Source organism: Canis aureus, chromosome 31 (genome assembly GCF_053574225.1).
Source record: "Canis aureus isolate CA01 chromosome 31, VMU_Caureus_v.1.0, whole genome shotgun sequence".
Classification (NCBI taxonomy): domain Eukaryota; kingdom Metazoa; phylum Chordata; class Mammalia; order Carnivora; family Canidae; genus Canis; species Canis aureus.
The window spans coordinates 43399341-43420546 of NC_135641.1; the positions used below are offsets into that span (position 1 = coordinate 43399341).

The 21206-nt window shown below is 37.0% G+C and overlaps 1 protein-coding gene across 2 annotated transcripts in view; it reads left to right on the top strand.

Moving 5' to 3' along the window:
• Positions 1–21206, top strand: part of NAALADL2 (N-acetylated alpha-linked acidic dipeptidase like 2) — a 1263364-nt gene that overhangs the window by 365378 nt on the left and 876780 nt on the right. The window lies entirely within an intron of this gene.

Here is a 21206-nt window from a genome sequence, read left to right on the forward strand (position 1 = left end):
GACTTTTTTTATGATTCTAAATATTCACTTTAAAGATTTTCTTTACATATTAGACAGACAGAGAGTGCACAGTAGGCGGAAGCAGCAGGCAGAGGGAGGGAGGGAGAAGCAGGCCCTCTGCTGAGCAGAGAGCCTGAGATGGGGCTCGACCCCAGGACCCTGGGATCATGACCTGAGCCAGAGGCAGACGCCTAACTGACTGAGCCACCCAGGCGCCCCTAAATATTCACCTTAATAACTAATTGTGCATTTGTAATTTTGTGGTAATTCTCATAAAAGAAAACCCTCCTTCACAAGTTGCATGACCTTTAGGACACAACTAATTCATCCTCCAAATGTTCAGAAACAGCACTACATCTTTTTTTTTTTTTTTTTTGTCCTTCCCCAGGTAAATATCCTCAGCTCTTTCCAGTATGATGATTCTTTTCAGATTTTTTTGTCAAGCGCTGATTCTTGGCCTGTTCGCTCATTAACTAAGGCCCCACTCCCCTTAGGAGACCGGGGAGGAGTAGATTTGAATGAAGCCAAAGCACAGCTTTGTAAAATCAGTAAATGTTACACGTTTGGCATCAACCATCTATAGATGCCAGAATTTCAAGTTATAGATCCTATTATGTTAGACAATCTATCTTACCTTTACTTGAAGATTCAGCTCCTTTATCTATAAAAAGAGGAATGACAGCTCCTAGCTGAAGGTTGAGAGGTGTAATGAAAAAATACGCGTGGGCCCCCTAGCTCAGCACTTGGCACATAACGGATGACCAGGTAGCGTTTGCCATTGTTTTTATTAGCGTTTAAACAGAAACACATGCTCTCTTCTGAACCTTTCACAGAGACCGAGAAAGTTTGATTACATTTTCAAAGAATGTAACATTTCTCATTTTGCAAGTGATGAAAAGCCAGTTTTCCCCTGGTAAGCTACCAGACAGATTGAGCACACGAACCACTAGTCCCTGAAACCAAGCCTAGCGAGGCCTGCAGGACTTTCGGGCAATTATGCGGAGTTGCGACTTCCCAGCGGACGCTCTGGCTGTCAGCTGATTCCAGAAGCTTATGGTGGAACTTCTGGTGTTGCTCTGGGCCTTCTGTGTTTAGTGCTGGGCAAGAAGCCAGTTATCCGGGAGGAAGGTAAGACGACGGGATGCTATTTAAACTAATTTCTGTGGATGTATATTAATTATCCAGGGTGAGACTTATCCATAGCTTTACCTCCCGACGGCCTCTCTCGTGGTCATTGCATGTCCAACACGTTAAACAGAAGAACGGCTGGGGAAGAGACAAATGGATATTTTTCATTGCATTGAAAATGAGTTGGAAGTGAGGGAATGAAGAAGTCATAGTTAAAAATGACTGCAATAGTGCAATCGTAAGGATAATGGTAGTAATACATGGCACGTGTATTTATATTTTCTGTGATCATGTTCCCAACAGCCTAGGGATAGATACCAAAGTCAAGTAATGTATAGAGAGGAATGGCCAAAAAAAGAAAAAAAAAGTAGAATTGAGTGGGCTAGGTGCAGATAAAAATGCACACATACATCCTGTAAGTGCAACACTATGCGATGGGCCCAGAATGGGGAGACCAGAGGGAAGGTCGTGAACCTAATAGGTCCTGCGCATCGTGCAGGAGCTAAGCTCTAATTCAAAGGATTTTTGCCCTGTGAAAATGTAGAAGATTCTTTTTCTTTTTTTCTTTCTTTCTTCCTTTCTTTCTTTCTTTCTTTCTTTCTTTCTTTCTTTCTTTCTTTCTTTCTTTTTTTTAAATTTTCAGCAGCAAAGCTGAAAAATCTGGAATTTTATGGTAAATCATAAAATATAAAATATTGGGCCAGTTGAAAATGAAAACAACTTCTGGGTCAAATATGAAGTCTGCCAGGGCTGATTTGGCTTCAGCATAGATTTTGTAAACCTCTGCCCACAAATGGGCAGCATCGCCATCACGGGAACACGGAGCCCCAGGCAGGCCCGGGGTCAGGAACAAGGGAGGATGCAAAGAAAATCAGCTCAGTGGTGACTTACAGAATGAGCTGGGTCTCGAATAGTATGTGGTTTACCCTGTGTCTGTAGGTATGTTTACCTGAGGTATGGGTAGGGGCATGATAAGCACACAGGAGGCGGGTGTGTTGTTCTCGGATGACCAAGAGCGGGTGCGTTGGGGGTGCAGAGAAGCAGTCGATGGCCTGCATGGTTGGGGAACCTACACTGGGGGCTCTTCCGTTTTGTGTCCCACTGGCAACTCCATTTTAGTCCCTGTCTCTATCAAAAGGACTGAATATTTCTTTCTTGATCTGTTGAGAGGGAAAAGACAGCATTTTTCTCCAATAAATTGGACAAAAAGGAAAGCGCAAAACACACAGAATCCTATATCCTGGTCTTTCCACTTGGCTATGACACTTAGGCATAGTTTATAAAGGTAATTTCTGCTAAAGGTGTTAAAAGGATGTAAAAGGTGAAAGTAGTTTATATCTTTATAAATCTATGCTTTTGGAAGACTATAATTTAAAACCAGGTTTGGTCCTCCTCCCAAGTGTCTGGGTTTTCTCTTTTTTGTTTTTTGTTTGTTTGTTTGTTTGTTTTTTTTTTAGTAAGAACATAATAGAGCTGCTTCTTTTCCTTTAAAAAATAAAGAAGAAAGAGGAAGAAGAAGAAAGGAAAAGAAAAAGAAAAAAACTTGCAGTTTTTCTCATCGAGAGGTTCTAATTAAAATGTTCCATTTGAAGGGTTTTTTTGGCCAACCCAAATTCTTGTTAAGCAAATGCTTTATATTCCTTGCTGGAGTATAAAGCTGCAGTATTCCTAGAGGGCAATTTTGCAAAATACCAATAAGCCCAAATGTACAGCAACATATATAATTTCAGTACCTTAAAGCATAGATTATTCCAGAATTTTTAAATAAGTAGGATTATATTGGTCAACAGATTTTATATGTATCACTTTGGTAAAATGAAATGATACTTTAACATAATCTTTAAGCAAGAGTATGCTCATCCGGTAGTTATAAGAGCAATCCCATTCTTACAAACCTCTATTCTTTATGAAAATTTAAGATTTTCTATCTAACACAAATTATTATTTTTGCAATATTATTTTAGAATCTTTTTTTTTTTAATCTCAGAGGAAGCCAATACAAATTTTAGTGATTTCTATAAAATAAACTTGACATAGTTATTTTATTTCAAATGAAATATCAATTCTTAAGCTTTAGAAGCCAGATGGATTTTTTTTTTCCATATTTAGCACTTTCTGTTATTTTGAGGATCAGAGTTATTGGGGAGTAATCATCATCATAATTTAAATGGATTATTAGACTGAGTTTCATAGGCTCTTATTTTTTATTATTGTAATTACATGTAATTTTGTCTAGTGATATGTCATTTATTTGTTACATTAAAATTGTAACAGGGGCAAGCACCCGGATGGCTCATTGGTTGGGCATCTGACTCTTGGTTTTGGCTCAGGTCATGATCTTGGGGTCATGAGATTGATCCCTGTGATGGGCTCTGTGCTCACTGGGGAGTCTGCTTGAGATTCCCTCTCCCTCTTCCACTGCCCTCCTCCACATTTGTGTTCTCTTTCTCCTTATCTCTAAAATAAATATATCTTAAAAATTTTTTTTTTGGACTGCTTGGGTGGCTCAGTGGTTGAGCATCTGACTTTTGGCTCAGGGTGTGACCCCAGGGTCCTGGGATCAAGTCCCACATCGGGCTCCCTGCATGGGGCCTGCTTCTCCCTCTGCCTGTGTCTCTGCTTCTCTCTCTGTGTCTCTCATGAATAAATAAAATATTTAAAAATTAATAAATTAAAAATTTTTGAGTGGAAAAGTCAATGCATATATAGAATTTGATATTTTAGTTTATAAAATATTAATTATAAGGAATTATATTTTTAATGAATTCATAAGAAGACATTGTGTCTTATACTTTTTAAGAAAAGAATATTACTGATAATTCCCTTTCACGGAATTTCTGAGCAACATTCTGATTTTGACTATGAATTTACTATGTTCAATAATTAAAGTTTAGAAATATAATTAAAGTTCATATTTCAGGGATCCCTGGGTGGCGCAGCGGTTTGGCACCTGCCTTTGGCCCAGGGCGCGATCCTGGAGACCCAGATCGAATCCCACATCGGGCTCCTGGTGCATGAAGCCTGCTTCTCCCTCTGCCTGTGTCTCTGCCTCTCTCTCTCTCTCTCTCTCTCTCTCTCTGTGACTATCATAAATAAATTTAAAAAAATAAATAAAAAAAAATAAAGTTCATATTTCAAATGTATTAGATATGACTGGTTTATGAATTTTTTTTTAAAATACTTTATTTATTCACGAGAGACACACAGAGAGAGGCAGAGACACAGGCAGAGGGAGAAGCAGGCTCCCTGCGGATCCTGATGTGGGACTCGATTCCAGGACCAAGATCACACCCTGAGTCGAACGGAGACACTCAACCGCTGAGCCACCCAGGCGTCCCCTATGAATTAAATTTTTAGGAGTTATATGTATACACCTGTAGATATTTGCAACAGTTTATGTATTATACGTCAACATCATTGATTTCACTTATAACCAATGAAACTGACAGTTTGAGCTCAGAGTATATAGACTAAAGGAACTGAGCAGATAACCAGGTGATTAGGAGTGAATTGAGCAAGTGAACTAGGTGGTTATTGTTTAGGCTGTAGAGACCTTTGTGTCTGCAGCGGAAGAGCTGCCATTTGGTGATGGCCGTGCTTTGCTCACATATGGCACCAAATGGCAATGCCTGTCCCTCCAGCACAGATAAAGGGAAGCCAGTCGAAATGGTTTCTTTTATTAGACACATATAAAGCATCTTGAAAATAAGATTTTTTGATTAATAATTCTTATTTTGTGGGGAGATTTTATTTCACATAATGAAGAACTATAAAACCCATGTTAAATCTGACCGTTTATTACTGTGGTTCTTGTGGTTTTATCCTATGTAACTACCGCTTTGCTGGATTCAGGCACAGTGGCCTTCCTTCAGCTGAAAGAAAGGACCACGTTCTCTTCTACCTCCAGGCTTTCTCCCATGCTCCCCAGTATGCTCCCCTCACTATCCTCCAAATATTTCTGTGGTTGGCTCCTCACATTTTACCTCTGTTTTTAAGGTTACTTCCCTAAAACTACTATTGATAGGTTGTTATCCTTTCACATGGTCCTGCCCTTTTCGTACACAACCCTATTGCAGCTGGTACTTGTTTGTTTGCTTGCTTTGCTCTCCTCTGTGTCTCCGACTAGAATGCAACCTCTGTGAGACCAGTGGAAACTCCATCTGTAAAGTCAGCACCCAGTACCGGCAGCAGTAGAGATCGGTGGTTAAGGGGTCACTAAGAACCATACTGCCTCGTTTGAGTCCTGGATCTGTCACTCCCAGGTCCTCTTTTCGGGTGTCATCTGTGAAATGGACATGATAGAAGAAAGATTACAGGAGTCAGTATATGTAAGTTACTTGGCATGTAATGAGGACTCGTTAAAGGTCAGTTAGCTAGGTATAATAGTGTCTGGTAAATAGTGAGTAATCCACGAACATTTAGTGAATGAATGAATGATATAATAGAGTTTCAGTATCAGAAAGATAACAGGTGTCTCCGAATGCCATTTCCATCACCTAGGACCTTTGCCATGTTTTTAAAGCTTTTCAAACCTCTGTTCCTCAGTGTTTAAACATGGTGTTGGCTTTTCGGAGGTTTTTGTAGGGATGCACTGAGGTGTTCCTTATAGTGTGTGCTATGATTTACTATTGTTTAAAAAATAAATTAGAAGCCCTAGATACCATTCTCATTTAGGACTGTCAACAGCCCTGCCTGAGGCCATTTGTACCTGTTGTTGGGGTAATTATCTCTAACAGTTCTAGTCATTAAAACTGTTTGGTTATAAATAACAAAACCGATTCAATTCAAAACCAATTCTAGCTAGCTTTAACCTTAAAGAAATTACAAAAAAAAATTAAAAAGCACATTTATTATAACTAGCCGATTGGGCAAGAATCCTTCCTGATACGTTCACAGCCTGAATTCACTGTTATTTTCCATTACCCCTTTAAACTTTAGGAAAGTGTCCCTCTTTTATGGACAAAAACCCTGGCAGATGTCATGTTTTTTTTTACTCCTATAGGATAGAATTTACCTACAGTTACTTTAAGCCACAAACATAATTTAAGTAATTAGAATGTACCGGCATATTGGTTTTCTATTATCACTATAAGAAATTAACACACACACACACACACACACACACACACAAAAAAAAAAAAAAAAAAAATTAACACAGACTTAATGGCTTAAAACAAAACAAATGCATTGCCCTCTAGTTTTGTAGATCAGAGGTCCAACAGGGGTCTCAGTGGGTTAAGATTGAGGTGTCTGCAAGATGGTGTTTCTTTCTGGAGGCCTGAAGAAGAATCATGCCTTTCCCACCGTCTAGAGCCACCTGCATTCTTTGGCTTGTGCCCCCCTCTTCTGTCTCATGAACAAACAATTGCAGATCAAGTCGTCTTCAAATCATACCTCTCTGACCCTCTGTGCATTCCTCTTCTACTTTTAAGGACTCATGTCATTAAATTGGGCCATTCAGGATGGTTCAGGATAACCTCTTCATCTCTAGGTCACCTGATTAGTAAAAATTATATATGTAACCTTAATTCCCTTTTTTTTCCTGTAATCTGAGAACTACCTCAGAAGTACTTGGGCTTGTGGGATTAAGACATGGACATCTTCAGGGACCTTTGTACTGCCTACCATACGTGGCCTTATAGATTGGGATTTCCTGTAGGTTCAGGTCAACAAGACATGAGCCAGGATCCTTCCTTTTTTACCTTCCAATGAGAGCAAACACATTTTACATTCCAAAACTTTCAGTGTGGCCCCCCTCCAGGTCCTCCACTCAAGGTTGTGACTCAAAATTACCATTCTCCCAGTCTTCCCCCCAGAAAAGATGGATTAATCTTAAATCACAGCAATTGCTTTCTAAGAAGAAAGTTGTTCATCAATTCTTTCACCAAATATTTTCATACAATCTCTGACAAATATCAGTATCACTGGTCAGGTTAACATCTCTAAGAGTAACAGAACAGGTTCTCAACACCGTTTCCTTATGAATTTAATTGGCGAAAGATCAAAGAGGTATTCTCACATTTACTGAACCGATAAGTGTCCATCTATTCATGGAATCCAAGGGGTAGGCCTTGGAAAGACTAAAATTGATGAAAGAGCCATAAGTCATCCAGACTAATTACGCTCTTCATCTCTTATCTCCTTTTCCTCCAAATATCAGCTTCATTATTCTCCCTTCTGTGACTAGCTGTTCTAAGGTCCCTCTCTGGTCCCAGGGCTGAACATGGCTGTACACATACAGCTCCTGACGTTACGTGTTGCAAGCCTAACCTTAATTCTCCTTCAGTCCCAAATCAAAATTGCAGGGGGCGGAGGAGGAAATCTCTGGTCTTCCTAGTTGGAGTTTTATGTACAGACTTGTTTAGTCAACTGTAACCTGTGGAATGAACTTGATTACATAGAACAGAATGTTCTACTCCTGTGGTTGTGGGGGAACAGCTAAGAGAGATTCCTTGAGATTTGGGAAAACAGTCTAAAAACTGTGTATCACAGTTATTTGTAAATCTTATAATAACAGTTAAAAACAATAATCTGTATTATATCCACCAGTTTTCTGAGAACCTATTATGATCAGGCCTTGCATTATCATATGGAACTATCACCTCAACCCCATGTGGAGGCTCAGGTGTTTTATTCATTTTAGTAAAGAAAGAAAATTGAGGCTCAGAGAAGTGAAATAATTTGTTCAAGATCACACTAGGAGCAAGTAGTGGCCAAGACCTAAAATGCACATTTATCTGACTCAAACTCCATCAAAAAGATACCAATAGAATGATACCCACTGTGTAATTTTAACAGAAAAAAAAAAAATGTTTCAAAAGGGCCTGAACATTGTTAGGTTTTATATCTCAATTTATGCCCATGCCTCTGAATATATTTATCTTTCTACATCTATATCTTATCTATATTTACCCGTACACTCCTCTTTCTCTCACTGTCTGGGCTATATATTTAAAAGTGAGTACTGGAATAACCTGCTATTTAAGTTCTGTTTTTTTCTGTCTATATTTTTGTTAGTGATAATAATGATTATAAGAAGATAGTGTTTTATAAAGAAAAATAAATGTCAGTCTAATTTTCTTATTTTGCCAGTTCTCTGGAGAGTGATAGTTTTTCCTTAGGTGGCTTCTTGTCTCCTTTTTTTCACTTCAAACAGAATTGTCGTGCTGACCTGATGTGTTTCCCTTTTCTAACTAAAATTCCCCAAATCAACATGGTGGGTAAGATACTCATATTGGGTTTTGTAAAAGTATGAGTTTATAAGAAAGAAGCTATGAAATATCACTGAGTGATATTTATCTCCCTACCCCACCCTCTCATAAATAGAATATCTATGTTTTATAGCTTTTTAATTATACCACAGGTTTTTCTTCCTAGGTTGCTTTAAGGAATTCTTATTAAAGTTTACAAAAATTTCTTATCAACTAAATTTATTAACTACTTCTTGAATTCCTATTTATACACATACGGACATTTCTTTTTGCTAGGTATTGGCCAAAACTAACAAGCTCAGATTCCATTTATAAATATCAGATACATGTAGATAAAACTGTATGGATGCCCTTGGCATTTTTTGAAAGCCTAGTTTAGGACCTCTTAAATCTTTCTAATTTATTTTGAATAACAATCAGGGATCATAAATAAGAATTACTTTTTCTCAAAATGGTAAATACTTTATTTTGATTATAAAAGTAATAGGTAACTATTTTCAAGATATGAAAAAAAAATCAAGGGTGCAAGGAAGAAATTAGACAATCACCAGTAATTCTATAACGTGGTGATAATTGTATTTTTAGCATATGTCATATACTGTGACAAATAATGCAGCAATGTTTTGGATATTTTGTAAGTCAGTGAATATTTCTGCATTATCAGTTAAAGATTATTCCACTACACTATTGTATAAATAATTTAAAAAATCTATTGTTAGCATTGAATTACTTATATTTCTTTATATTGTAAACAACACTAACAAGTGTTACGTGAGCTATTTTGTAAACTTTTCTGGTTATTGTCTTGGAAGATTTCCTGGGAGTGACATTTCTAATGATTGTTACTTAATTCTCTCTCTGTCTTTCCATCCAAGAGAGGTTTATTTATTTATTTATTTATTTATTTATTTATTTATTTATTTATTTATTTTTATTTTTTATTTTTTAAATTTTTTTTAGTTCTTTGTTTAAAGACATTTATTTTAGCAGGGACAGGGGGAGGAATAGAGGGATAGAATCTTCAAGCAGAGTCACTGCTGATTGCAGAACCCAATAAAGGGGGTTCAGTCTCATGACCCTGAGATCATGACTTGAGCCAAAACTACAAATAGGATGCTTGACCAACTGAGCCACCCAGGGGCCCCTGATTTTTTATTTTTTTTTTAATATTTTAGATATATTTTGTCAAATTGCCCTCCAGAAAGATTGCACCATTTTTTACTCTGTCTATAAAGGAGTACATTTTCTTTGACTGCCTTCTGCCATAAAACAAGTCAACTGAACAAAATATCTAAAACAATTGGTAACAAACATTGGACAACAGAAAGCCCAGGACTGTGATCCTAAGAAAAGGAAATAAAACAAAATGAACCTCACAATAGCCCTGGTTTTATACACAGATGAATATGGGTATAAATTGTTCTCAAAATGATAAAGGAAGAGCCCACGTATATCCTGAGTTGAAGAGCTGGAGATTGAACTTTGAAAGAATGAGCCACCACTGTAGGTGGAGGTAAGAGGTGCTGCACAAAGAAAGAGCTCCAGACATCTGCAGAAGAACACTTTGAAGTCTGTAACTGAATATCAATCAGTTCAAAGGGTGAAACACCATGATATTGAACAAAGAACAGGTACTAGAAAAATAAAAATACCAGAGAGTTCTAAATTGGATAATTTCCCGAGTTCACTCAAGCTAGGAATCCTTCATATTCTTACCAATAAGACTGGATAGACCTGATGACTGTACAAGGCATCTAGGAGAGCTCTAGAAAATGCCACACATTCTATTTGAATGACTAAACTAGCTCTAGAGTAAACACTACTCTAGGCCTCCCGTAAAAAGAAAAACTATAAGAAAAATTAAAAACAATCAGGCTGATCTAAGAATAACTTAATAGCCTTTAAGTGCTGTTACTAGTGGAGACAAGCATTGTTCTCAGAATTTAATATAATTAATTCAATGATAAAAATCAGATGTTCCACAAAAAAATAAAATAAAATAAACACAATTCTTTAACTTCAGCTGGATGTTTGCTCTACTTAATTTGGTCAAGCAAAGTGTTCAACTGGAACAAAAATAATGTGTACAAAGTGCTAGAAATAAAACTAAAGATATATCTTCATATATCTTTTACATAAAAATCTATAAGAATAAAAAAAGATACATAGAATGTAAATTAATAGCTGATCCAAAGTCCAGCATCTTTATAGGAATACAACAAAATTTACCACTCAATAGTTTACAAGTCATAGAGTCAAAATTTTCTGCATCTAATAAAACATTACTAGACATGCAAAGAAGCAGAAAACTGAGACTCAGAATCAGAAGAAAAATTAAGAGAAATAGATCCAGAATGACGGAATTAGCAAATGACTTTAAAATTACTATTATAAACATGAGCAATGATAATAAAGGCAAACAGCCTAGTAAGGAAAAAAAAAAAAACGAAATATTTAAAAATGTTAGAATGTTGAAGATGTTAGAAGTTCCAAATAGAACTTGTAGAAATGAAAAATAAACTGTTAGAAATGAAAATTTCACTGGATAGATTTATAGTAGAATAGTAAACAGAAGAACCATTAGTGAACTGAGAATCACAGCAGGAGATGCTTTTCAAACATAACAACAAAAGAAAAAGGACTGAAGAAAATCAGAGTTCCAGTGACCTGTTTGGATTTCTACATCTATATCTATGTGTTTACTTATAACATATGTGTAATTAGAGTAGCAGAAGGAAAGAAGAGTGAAGAAAGGAGAGATAAAATATTTGAGGATAGCAAGCAATGGAAGATTTTTTTTTTTATAGAATTTGGTGAATATTATATAAGCTGACAAAGCCAAGAAGTTCAACAAACTCCAAGCATGCTCAAACTCTAAGCATGATAAACACAAAGAAAATTCCACCAAGTCACATAATACTCAAATGGACTAAGAATGAGTGAAAAATGAATACATAAAAATAGCCAAAGGAGGTGGGGGGCATGGTATGCAGATGATAAAGGATAAGAAAAACCATAGGGTTTTGTTTTGTTTTGTTTTGTTTTTTTTGTTTTTTTGTTTTTGTTTTTTTGTTTTTTTTTAACAGAAACTATGTAAGCCAGATGACAAAGGGGAAAAAATATTTAAAATTCTGAAAGAAAAAAAATATATATTTTTTAATGAGGAGCTGAGGGGCAGAGAGAGAGAGAGAGAGAGAGAATCCCAAGCCTACTCCATGCCCAGCACAGAGCTGGATTTGGGCTCAGTCTCAGGATCATGAGATCATGACCTGAACCAAAATCAAGAGTTGGGTCCAACCAAGTGAGCCACCCAGGCACTCCAAGAAATATTTCAATGAATACAAAAAAAAAAAGAAAAAAAAGAAAAAAAAAAAAAAAAACTTTTTTAGGAATAAAAGTTAAGTAAGGACTTTTTTCAGATAAACTGAGAAAATTTCCTATCATTGGACAACTATAAGAAATGGGTTGGGTTGGGTTTTTTTGTTCTGTTTTGGCTACAGCAGGACTTTTCCTAGGCTACAGTGCAGGGTGGGCTGCACACACTGCATCCTGCTGGGGACAGCTGGTTGCCCTGTGAGCTGAAGAAGTAGGTGGAGTCCTTCACCTGCCCCTGGTCCAAGGCACCTGTCTTAGGCACCAGCATCAGTGTGTCCTGTAGCTTGTGACCCACAAGGGCAGTTTTCAGGTAGTAGGAAACTTAAACTTGGGTCTATGCAAAGGGACAAATAGGATAAAAATGGCAAATAACTGTGCCCTCAACAGTGAAAGAGAGTAAGATAAACATAAAAAAAAAAATTTGCATCGTGAATGGCAGCTTTCTCTTTATATCAGAAAATTTCTGAACTTACATTGAAATTGGCCACTTTATGGATTCATTTTCAGCTCATTAACAAATTAAAATTCCAATAAAACTGTTCTGGTATGTTAATTTGGTGGTGAAGATGAATTATTATATTGATACCGTTGTAAATATTTACATTTGGACACTGAAATTGGGAGGAAATCTCAGATGACTTTGTTGGTAAAAAGCCAAGAGTCGGGTATTTAAGTGCTTTAGAGGATAAAGAGGAAACAAAGCAAAAAGGAGCTGTATAAAAAGAATTGGACCCACTAGAAAGTGAACAACTCACCTAAATTTGTTCAGATTCTACTTTGAAAAAAAAAAAAAAAAAGAAGTTTCCAGACCAGTGTTTGAGGACAGACAAATGCAGAATTTGTGATGTCATAAAATAACTCTTAAGTTAGAAAGCAGAATGTTCTCTTTAATTTTAACTTTAATAATTTAAATTGCCTTCCAAGTTTCTTGATGCGTTTTACACTGTCCTCTTTGTTTCCACTATTTAACTTGTACTTCATTAGGTGCTAATAGGGATAATTCAATCCCAGTTCATGTCTTTAAACTGTTATGAACTTTAAAATATAATTTTCAATTTATCACCCATCTGAAGTAAAAGAGTTTTTTGTTTTTTGTTTTAGATTTTTGGAAAGCTAAAGAAAAGAGGTGTAGGAAAGATGGCTTTTTTCCTTTGTTCTCCTAGGTTCAGTGGCTGGGGACCCTGCAAATCAAACGGACAAAACACAGAATAACAGGAGGAAAAAAAAGATTTAATGACATGCGTGCATACTGGGAATTCATAAAGGAATGTGATTCTAGGAGACAGAATTTGAGGCTTCTATACTTAGGCTAGAGGATGGAGAAAGGGTTTGAGATTTCTTAGGGTGAGGTAAGTTATGGGAAGGGGAGTGGGCGGTGTGTATCCTAAAACAAGGAGTATTTAGTGTTTTGTTTTGTTTCAGATAGGAATTATCTGAGGGACTAAGACTTGTCTCCAGAGTGGTTCCCCGCCTAGTGGGAGAAAGGGAAAGGCTATGAGGGATGGAAACTTCTGTCCTTCTTATAAATAGAAGGGAGCTAAGGCAGGGAGCTAATTGCCTTTAGTTCAAAACAATCCTTACACCCAAGTGTCATATTTGGGGGGCAACATATTCTGGCCCCTTAGAGGGAAGCAGAGTCCTGGTCACACTTTTTAATTAACGGTGTCCCTTATGCTCTCATTTTAACGATTTTAGTAGAAAGTTGAAATATGTTTTCAATTGATCAATGGTCAATTATTTATTAAATGCTTATGAATCTTGCAGACCTAAAAACAGCAACTAAAAGGATGCTCTCAATAGCTGCCTTGACTATTGGAAGAATTGCCCAGCTTTCTAAAGGAAAAAAAAAAAAAAAAAGGAAATAAAAATCGTTATGTTAGGCTATAAGAAGGCTAAAGGTTTGAGGCGAGGTCTGAGGAACATAATCAGTATGTAAAGGTACCTTTAGCCACAGCACGCCTAGCTCTATTTTTATGTTTATTCAGTTCTTAAAATTGCTCACATGGGAGCCCCTCATTGTCCATTGTGATCAGATACTGTATTTCCCAGTGTCTTCCTGGGATTCTTTTTTTTTTTTTTTTTCCCCATAGATTTCTCCCCATTTGGCTTATTATTCTGTAAAGTCCATCCAAAGTAGCTGTGTTTATCGCCCTTTTTTTGTTCTGTGATTTTTCCCCCCCATTTTGTTCATCTGGTCACCATAGGAAAGACAGCCAGTCACTTTAGAGAAAGTCTATTTTAAGTACTAGCTACTTAGGGGAAGGTTGAAGACTTTAATCCTTCCTCTCCTTTTCTGTAACAATGCTAGCTGGCAGCCAGTCAGCAGGGAAAGTGGAAGAGGAGCTTTCAGAAAGAAAACATTCACGCTAGAAAGTAGTGGTCCATTGTGATGCTGAACAAAAGTCGTCCTCTTGGAATCTTCCCCCCCCTCCGCCCCAGGAATGCTTGTTATGCCACTTCGACTTTATTCAAAAACAGGAGGAGGAAAAAGAAACCAGAAAAATGAAAAATTAAAGAAGTATTATGTATCAAAACGATAAACTCAACTTCTCTGATTCCCCATAATTAGTCATTCTCAACTACTTTTGTTCGTATTCGTGAATCGAAAGGGCACTTAGTGTGGAAGGTAAGAAGTGATGGTTGGTAGGCACCCACCGTGTCCTGTTACTAAGACGCTAGAGGAAGGGATCTAATGTTGCTAAAGACAGCGAGGAGCCTCACCTTTTACTTGAGCTTCACCTTGAGAGAGAAGGCTGTGACCCCCTGGACGGCCGTTGGACGTTGGTGGTTTTCCATTTAGTTAGTATTTGCCAAATTTCTGTAGCAGAGTTGCCATTAATTGTTTTGCTTTTTGAGGCTCTGGGGAGGAGGCCGAAGGCTGGACGACCTTTTGCCCTTGGGCTGAATGACTGGCTTCTACTTGGACCCTTAGCAGGGGCGTCCTAGATCATTCTTTGATATGGAGATGAAACTTCTTTTTTAAGGATTGGTCATATCAGTATGTTTAGAGCAAATAAACTTATCTCGGAGCTAATACCATTTAAGGATCCTCATTGAGTTTTAAAAGGATGAGAGAAGTCATTCTATCACTTTGGGAGACCTCCGTGTTCTAGGGTTTTAGCTGGAGATTTTTTTTTTTCCAGCCTTATTGTAAATTTTTAGCATGTCCTGATATTTCCAAATCAAAAAGTCCATCATTCTGCGTCATCTTAGGAAGTTAGGATACATCTTCCTTTAATATTTTTCCTTGGTAGTGGAGGTGGGGAGGGGGGAGCTGGGTGGCTCAGTCAGTTGGGCATCTGCCTCTGGCTCAGGTCATGATCCCAGGGTCCTGGGGTGGAGCCCCGCATCGGGCTCCCTGCTGGGCAGGGAGTGGGGAGTCTGCTTCTCCCTCTGCCTCTGCCTGCTGCTCCCCTTGCTTGTGCTCTTGCTCTCTTTCCATCAAATAAATAAAATCTTAAAAAAAAAAAAAAAAGTGTTCCTTGGGGATCCTCTTGAGGGAGTTTTGCCCCGGTTTGTGGAATAGTTCTGTATAGATTAATCAAGTATTTGTGTGTGTGTGTGTGTGTGTGTGTGTGTGTGTGTATACACTTCATTTTATAGTTCCATGATAGTATTAAATACACATTGAAAGTTCACTATTTTCTCTTTTTCAAATGATACTTAGATGATTATTATAGCCAGTCTTCCTACTGTCAGTAGACTCACACGGATGAGGCTGAGGTTTCTAATAAATTAGAGTATATTGCTTTAAAACCTTCTGGCACGTAAGCCAAGATGTCATGAGATCCTCATAAAAGGTATATAAGTCATTAGATACCGTGATTACAAGCTCGCGTTTAATGTTTTGTTACACAGTTCTTCCACAATCTAGAAGAGTGTTGTTCCCAGCAGCAAATTAGGATGCTTCGTAAGATCACTCCCACCTGCCTTCCACCCTGGCACCTCCATGTGTCTGTTATTTTTAGATGAGTCATCGTATATCTTAATTATGTGAAATAACCTGTAAACCACCAGTAATTGTTAAGCAAGTCTGTAGTATATGCCTGTGTGTGTTAGCATATAATTTATATAGTTCCTTGGCAACTTCCTTTAGTAAGACTGTAGTAGAAAGATCATGAAAATGACAATACTCTCCTCATCATTATTGCTTGTTTCCTTGTTAATGGATGTGTTTATTTATTTATTTATTTATTTATTTATTTATTTATTTTTAATGGATGTGTTTTATTACGGAAAGAAGTAGTTACTTTCTTTGTTCTCTATCAACACAAATTTTCTTAAGATTCTGTATGCAATTTTATGAAGAAAAAAAGGAAAAGTTTAGTTACGTTACTTTTGACTACCAGTCAATCTTAATACAAAGCTCTTGGTATGCTTTAATTTTGACTATGTATGTGTGTATATATATATGTGTGTGTGTGTGTGTGTGTGTGTGTGTGTATAGAGAGTCAAATTTGTATGCATATATAGTCAAAAATTATATATATAATCAAAAATATATATATTCATATTCACAGGTATAGGAAAGTAAATGTGGTTATGTATTCAACTAAGTTAAATGAACTAGATGCTAATGGAGGGTGAGGAGTCAGCAGGATGGAAAATTGTGGGGATAATGTGCTGACCTTATTGAGTAGGCTGTGAGACCCGTGAACATACCTAAGCATGGAAATGACATGACTACATTTTAGGAGGATCGCTCTCTCTGCCCGATGACTCTGCAGATACAGAAAGGATGGATTCAAGGAAAAAGGAGAATTCATTTAAGGAGTTTCTGTCTTGGCAAAAGATGATAATGGGCTTACCCAGAGGATAGTGAGAGTTAATTGAGGAGGTGAATTTCGATGACATTTAGGATATGGAATTCTTAGGACTTCATGACTATTTGGGGAATGTGGGAGGATATAGCTAAGGATAAATCCTAATTTTCTGTCTAGGGCAACTGGGTAGATGGTAATACTCAGATCTGGAAGAAAGGATGTAGAATATGTTCAGCCAGTATTCCTAAGCATGAGAAATCCTTGTTTATTTCTACCCGTTTTTCCTGTATGTATATATTATATGCATTCACCCCTTTCCCTAGTTTACCTGTCTCATTTCTGGTAGGACTCAAAAACATTTAGCAGCTATAAGGATCAGACAATCCCAACCTAAAAATTTTTGGCTATAATCAAACAATAAAATTTCAGCTTCAACAAAGAATCTTTAATCAAAAACACTAAGTGATGAAATGCCTGGGTCTAAAGCCAAATGGCTCATGGTATCAAAGTACAAACTTTCTCATTTTTGCACTGTTGACATCTTTATTTTTTTTTTTTTTTTTTTTTTTTTTTTTTTTTTTGTTGACATCTTTATTTTAATCAAGATGGACACCTGGGTGACTCAGTGGTTGAGTGTCTGCCTTTGGCTCAAGTCATGATCCCAGGGTCCTGGGATCGAGTCCTGCATCAGGCTCCCCAGGGGGAGCCTGCTTCTCCTTCTGCCTGTGTCTCTGCCTCTCTCTGTGTGTCTCTCATGAATAAATACATAAAATCTTTTTATTTTTTTTAAGTAAATTTAAGAAAAGTGGACTCATTTCAGAAAATTTTATGTCCTATCAATTCCCAACATTGGAAAATGTTTGTCAGATTTGGAGTGGTTTGACAGGATTGGGGATCTATGTTGGGGTGATAATGAAAAACTAGCCATCCTATTACTTGCCTGACATCAAGTTGAGTATGTATGTATGCATTTTTCAGTAAGGTCTTTGCCCAGTGTGGGGCTTGAAGTCACAACCCCAAGATCAGGGGTTACATGCTCTATAGACTGAGCCAGCCAGGAGCCCCACCATGTTGGGCATTCAAATATGATCTGATTAAATTCTTTCAGAATACGGTTACCTAGTTCTACTTTATAGATAAAGAAAAAGACTGAAACAGTTTAGACGTTGGAATATAACCGTATAGGAACAAGCTTTACTTTATTCTAGAATGCATGAAGTAAACACCACCAGTGTGTTGAGAAACCTTTTCCCTCTACCCTCCTAGTTTCCACTCATGGGCCCTTGAGCAAACTGATGGATTAATGAGAGAAAGAGAGGGAGGGAGGGAGAAAACAGTTGTAATTATGTAGATTTGCATGGGAGTCTCACAAGGAATGAGACTCAAAGAGCCAGATGATTGAGGTTTATAGTATCTTAGTCTAAACAATGGAAAGGGGTCTGGGACTTCTGGAGTTGGGAGGGGATTTATGGAAAAGTGAGGGAAGAGAATGTATAAGGAAGGGTTGTTTCTCAAGTGGTAAGAGTTGCCTCCAGGAGTAGTTTTGTTCCTGTTAAGGAGAAACTATTAAAAATGGAATTCCCTTTAAACATGTAAGTTTTCTTTACAAAGAAGAGGTTTATACCCCATTATTAGGCAATGAAGGGGGGTAAAAAAAAACTTTTCTTGTGTCTGCTGATTCTCATCAGCCCTTGAGTCAAAATAATCTACATGCCCGGGCACTTGAGCGGCGCAGTTGGTTAAACATCTGGTTCTTGATTTCAGCTCAAGTCATGATCTCAGGGTCATGAGATCCAGCTGCAATGCCCAGCATGGAGCCTGCTTAAGATTCTCTCTCTCTCTCTCAAAAAAAATTGTTTTTTTTTCTATCTAATCTATCTCCATACGCCAATGAGACATATTTGGGGGTAGGTGGTATATTTTGGCACTCTCCAAGCACCTCTACCTACTTTTTGAAACTGCAATCTCAAAAATTCATTCTGGTTGCTAAACATGGAATTTTCTCCTCATAGTAGCTTCTAGGATTACAGTTTTTAGAGTCTAATCTTTTTTTCTCTCTGGATGTTTATGGTTTTGACCAAATTATTTGTTCCCACTCTTATACTTTTCATTGAGAGGTACCAGGTCTGTGTAATTATTAAATGTGTAACATTTTACATACCCAGGGCTCCATGCTTTATAAGACTGTGCCAACATTCAGAATTCTGAAAAACCACTTAATATTTTTTTTTCAAATTTTCACATGTATCTTCCCTTGAAAAACAGAACTACATAATCAGTTTAATAACTATGCATAAGAAGTTTAAATTTCAACATTGGTATCTTCCTCTTATTTAATTTCTAGATAGAACCCTCAAACTGAATGATAAAGGATTGCATTTATTATCTTCTGTGCCCACTCTCTCCTTGAAGTTTGCTTTACAAATAGACTGTTAGAATTCTGAAATGTGATATGGTTGGAAATGTTGTCTGAAGTCATCTAAGTTTTAAAAGAAAAAATCTTGATAATTATACAGCACTCTCTCAGAAGCTCATAGATACACACACTCTTATAGACTTTCTTTCCAATATTCTAAAAATCCTGATAATTTTATAGTGTTCCGTTCACCGTTCAATAAAGCTATTCTAGCTAATACTACCAGTGTTTAGTTTTTGGTGTGTGTGTGTGTGTGTATGTGTGTGTTAAACTAATGTGTTCACTATGTTTTTTTTTTTTTTTTTTTTTTCTATTCCATTCACTTCTCTTTGATTCTTTTTTGGAAGTTCTCATAAATGTCCTCATCTCTTTTACCCTTCTAACTCTGAATTATTTGCCCTTGCAGATAAACCTAACTAGTTACCTTCATTTCTTTTTACTTTTGAAATTTAATTTGGCATTTTTCCCTCCTGGAGTATCTTTCATCATCTTCTTTATTAATCTGTGTCCTTCTTTTCTTTGAGATTTAATTTACCCTTTCTGATGATGGTAATTTTATTCACCTTTATAAAATTTGTTGATGGCATAATATATGGTAGGAACTGTGCTATCTAGCATAGTTTTACGGATATAGTGGCAGACACAGAAGTCTCTAGTACAATAGCTCTCGAGGACAGAAATAAGCAGTACATACAATACGATGTGATAAGAGCCACGGTGAAAGGAAAGGTCCAAGTTGTTAAGAGGCATCTGGGAGCTTATAGAGGAAGCCTGAATCAAGATTAGGTTCAAGAAGAATTTCTTCATCTGTATTAGACAAAGGGGGAGTGGTGAAGGAAGAATTTTCCAGGCATGTGAGGCACACACACAAGAGAGAGAGAGAGAGAGAGTGAGTGAGTGAGTGCGTGGCACTTTAAAAGTGTTGAAGCTATTTCAGTATAACTGAGAGTATATTTATGTTACTTTCTGGGCAACTACAAGCGCTTTTGGGGTTTCTGCTGTTTTTATGTTTTTCCTTCTGCTTAAAAATAGGACTTCTCCATTCTACTTCCGTTGTAACTTCACACATCCCGTAATTCAGCTGGTAGATAATGGGTGTTTTGGACTGGTTATTGACAATTCTAGATGCCTGGGACAGGTATATAAATACATTTCCAAGTTGTCATAATGAGGGAGGATTGGTATATGTGCTTCTCTTATTTGGGGGGAAGTCAGAATATAATAATTATAGTGTTTTGTTGAAAGACATTCAGTTTCAGGTTATTACATTTGCTAAAGCGTGTAGCCTGGTCTATATGTTACATTAGCAGTTGTCCTCGGCAAAGACTACTCTGGGACAAACCACAACTTAGATTTTACATCAGAGGTTTGGGCATTTATAATGAGAGAATGGGGCCTAGACAGCAAATGTTCTAGATCACTTTCTAGGTGAAGACACTGAGATCCAGAGAGGTAATGGAAGAGAGAACTGTAAATTCACTATGAGGAGGAATTTTTTTGAAAGATTTATTTATTTTGAGAGAGAGAAGAGCGAGTGCACTGGGGAGGGACAGAGGAGAGGGAGAGAAAAACTCAAGCAGAATCTGCACTGAGTGTGGAGCCCAACGCAGGGCTCGATCTCACGACCTTAAGGTCACGACCTGAACCAAAACCAAGAGTTGAAAAAAAAAAAAAAAAAAACAAGAGTTGGTTGCTTAACTGTGCCATCCAAGTGCCCCTGCAATGAGGATTTTTTGCCACATTTGTTTTCGTTTCTAGTATTTTTGAGAATAACTATTCTAGTTGTTTACCTTTTCTTTTTACATAACTTTATGTAATCAGTTTTTTTTTCATTAATGAGCTAGCAAACATGGTATACAGATTTTTTTCAATTTGAAAATCAAAGAACTATTAAAGGAGAAGATGTTTGAACCTTGGAACTTTCTTTTTTAAGCCATTCTGAACAAAGCTAAAGTTTAAGGAATTCTAGAGGGAGAAAATAGAGATTTATTTTAATTCTGGATACTTTATGGGAGACGGAGCTTTTATAAATTATTTTTGTGATCCACTTCCTCTCTCACTTTTACAAATAAAGGTAAATCTTCAATTTGTTGCTTATCTTTGCTAGAGATTATCTTTGTTTGAGGAACAATAGTTTAAATGAATACTCATTATATTCCTTGTAAAAAGGCAATGCAGATATCTAGATCCTGTTATGAGTGAGGACCTTGAGGGACTCTGAAATTGCATTGGATCATTTTTTAAGGATCTCTCGAAAAGTAGGATAACTGACATCAGGACACGGCAATACCAGTGCTCTTCCTGGGCTTTCTT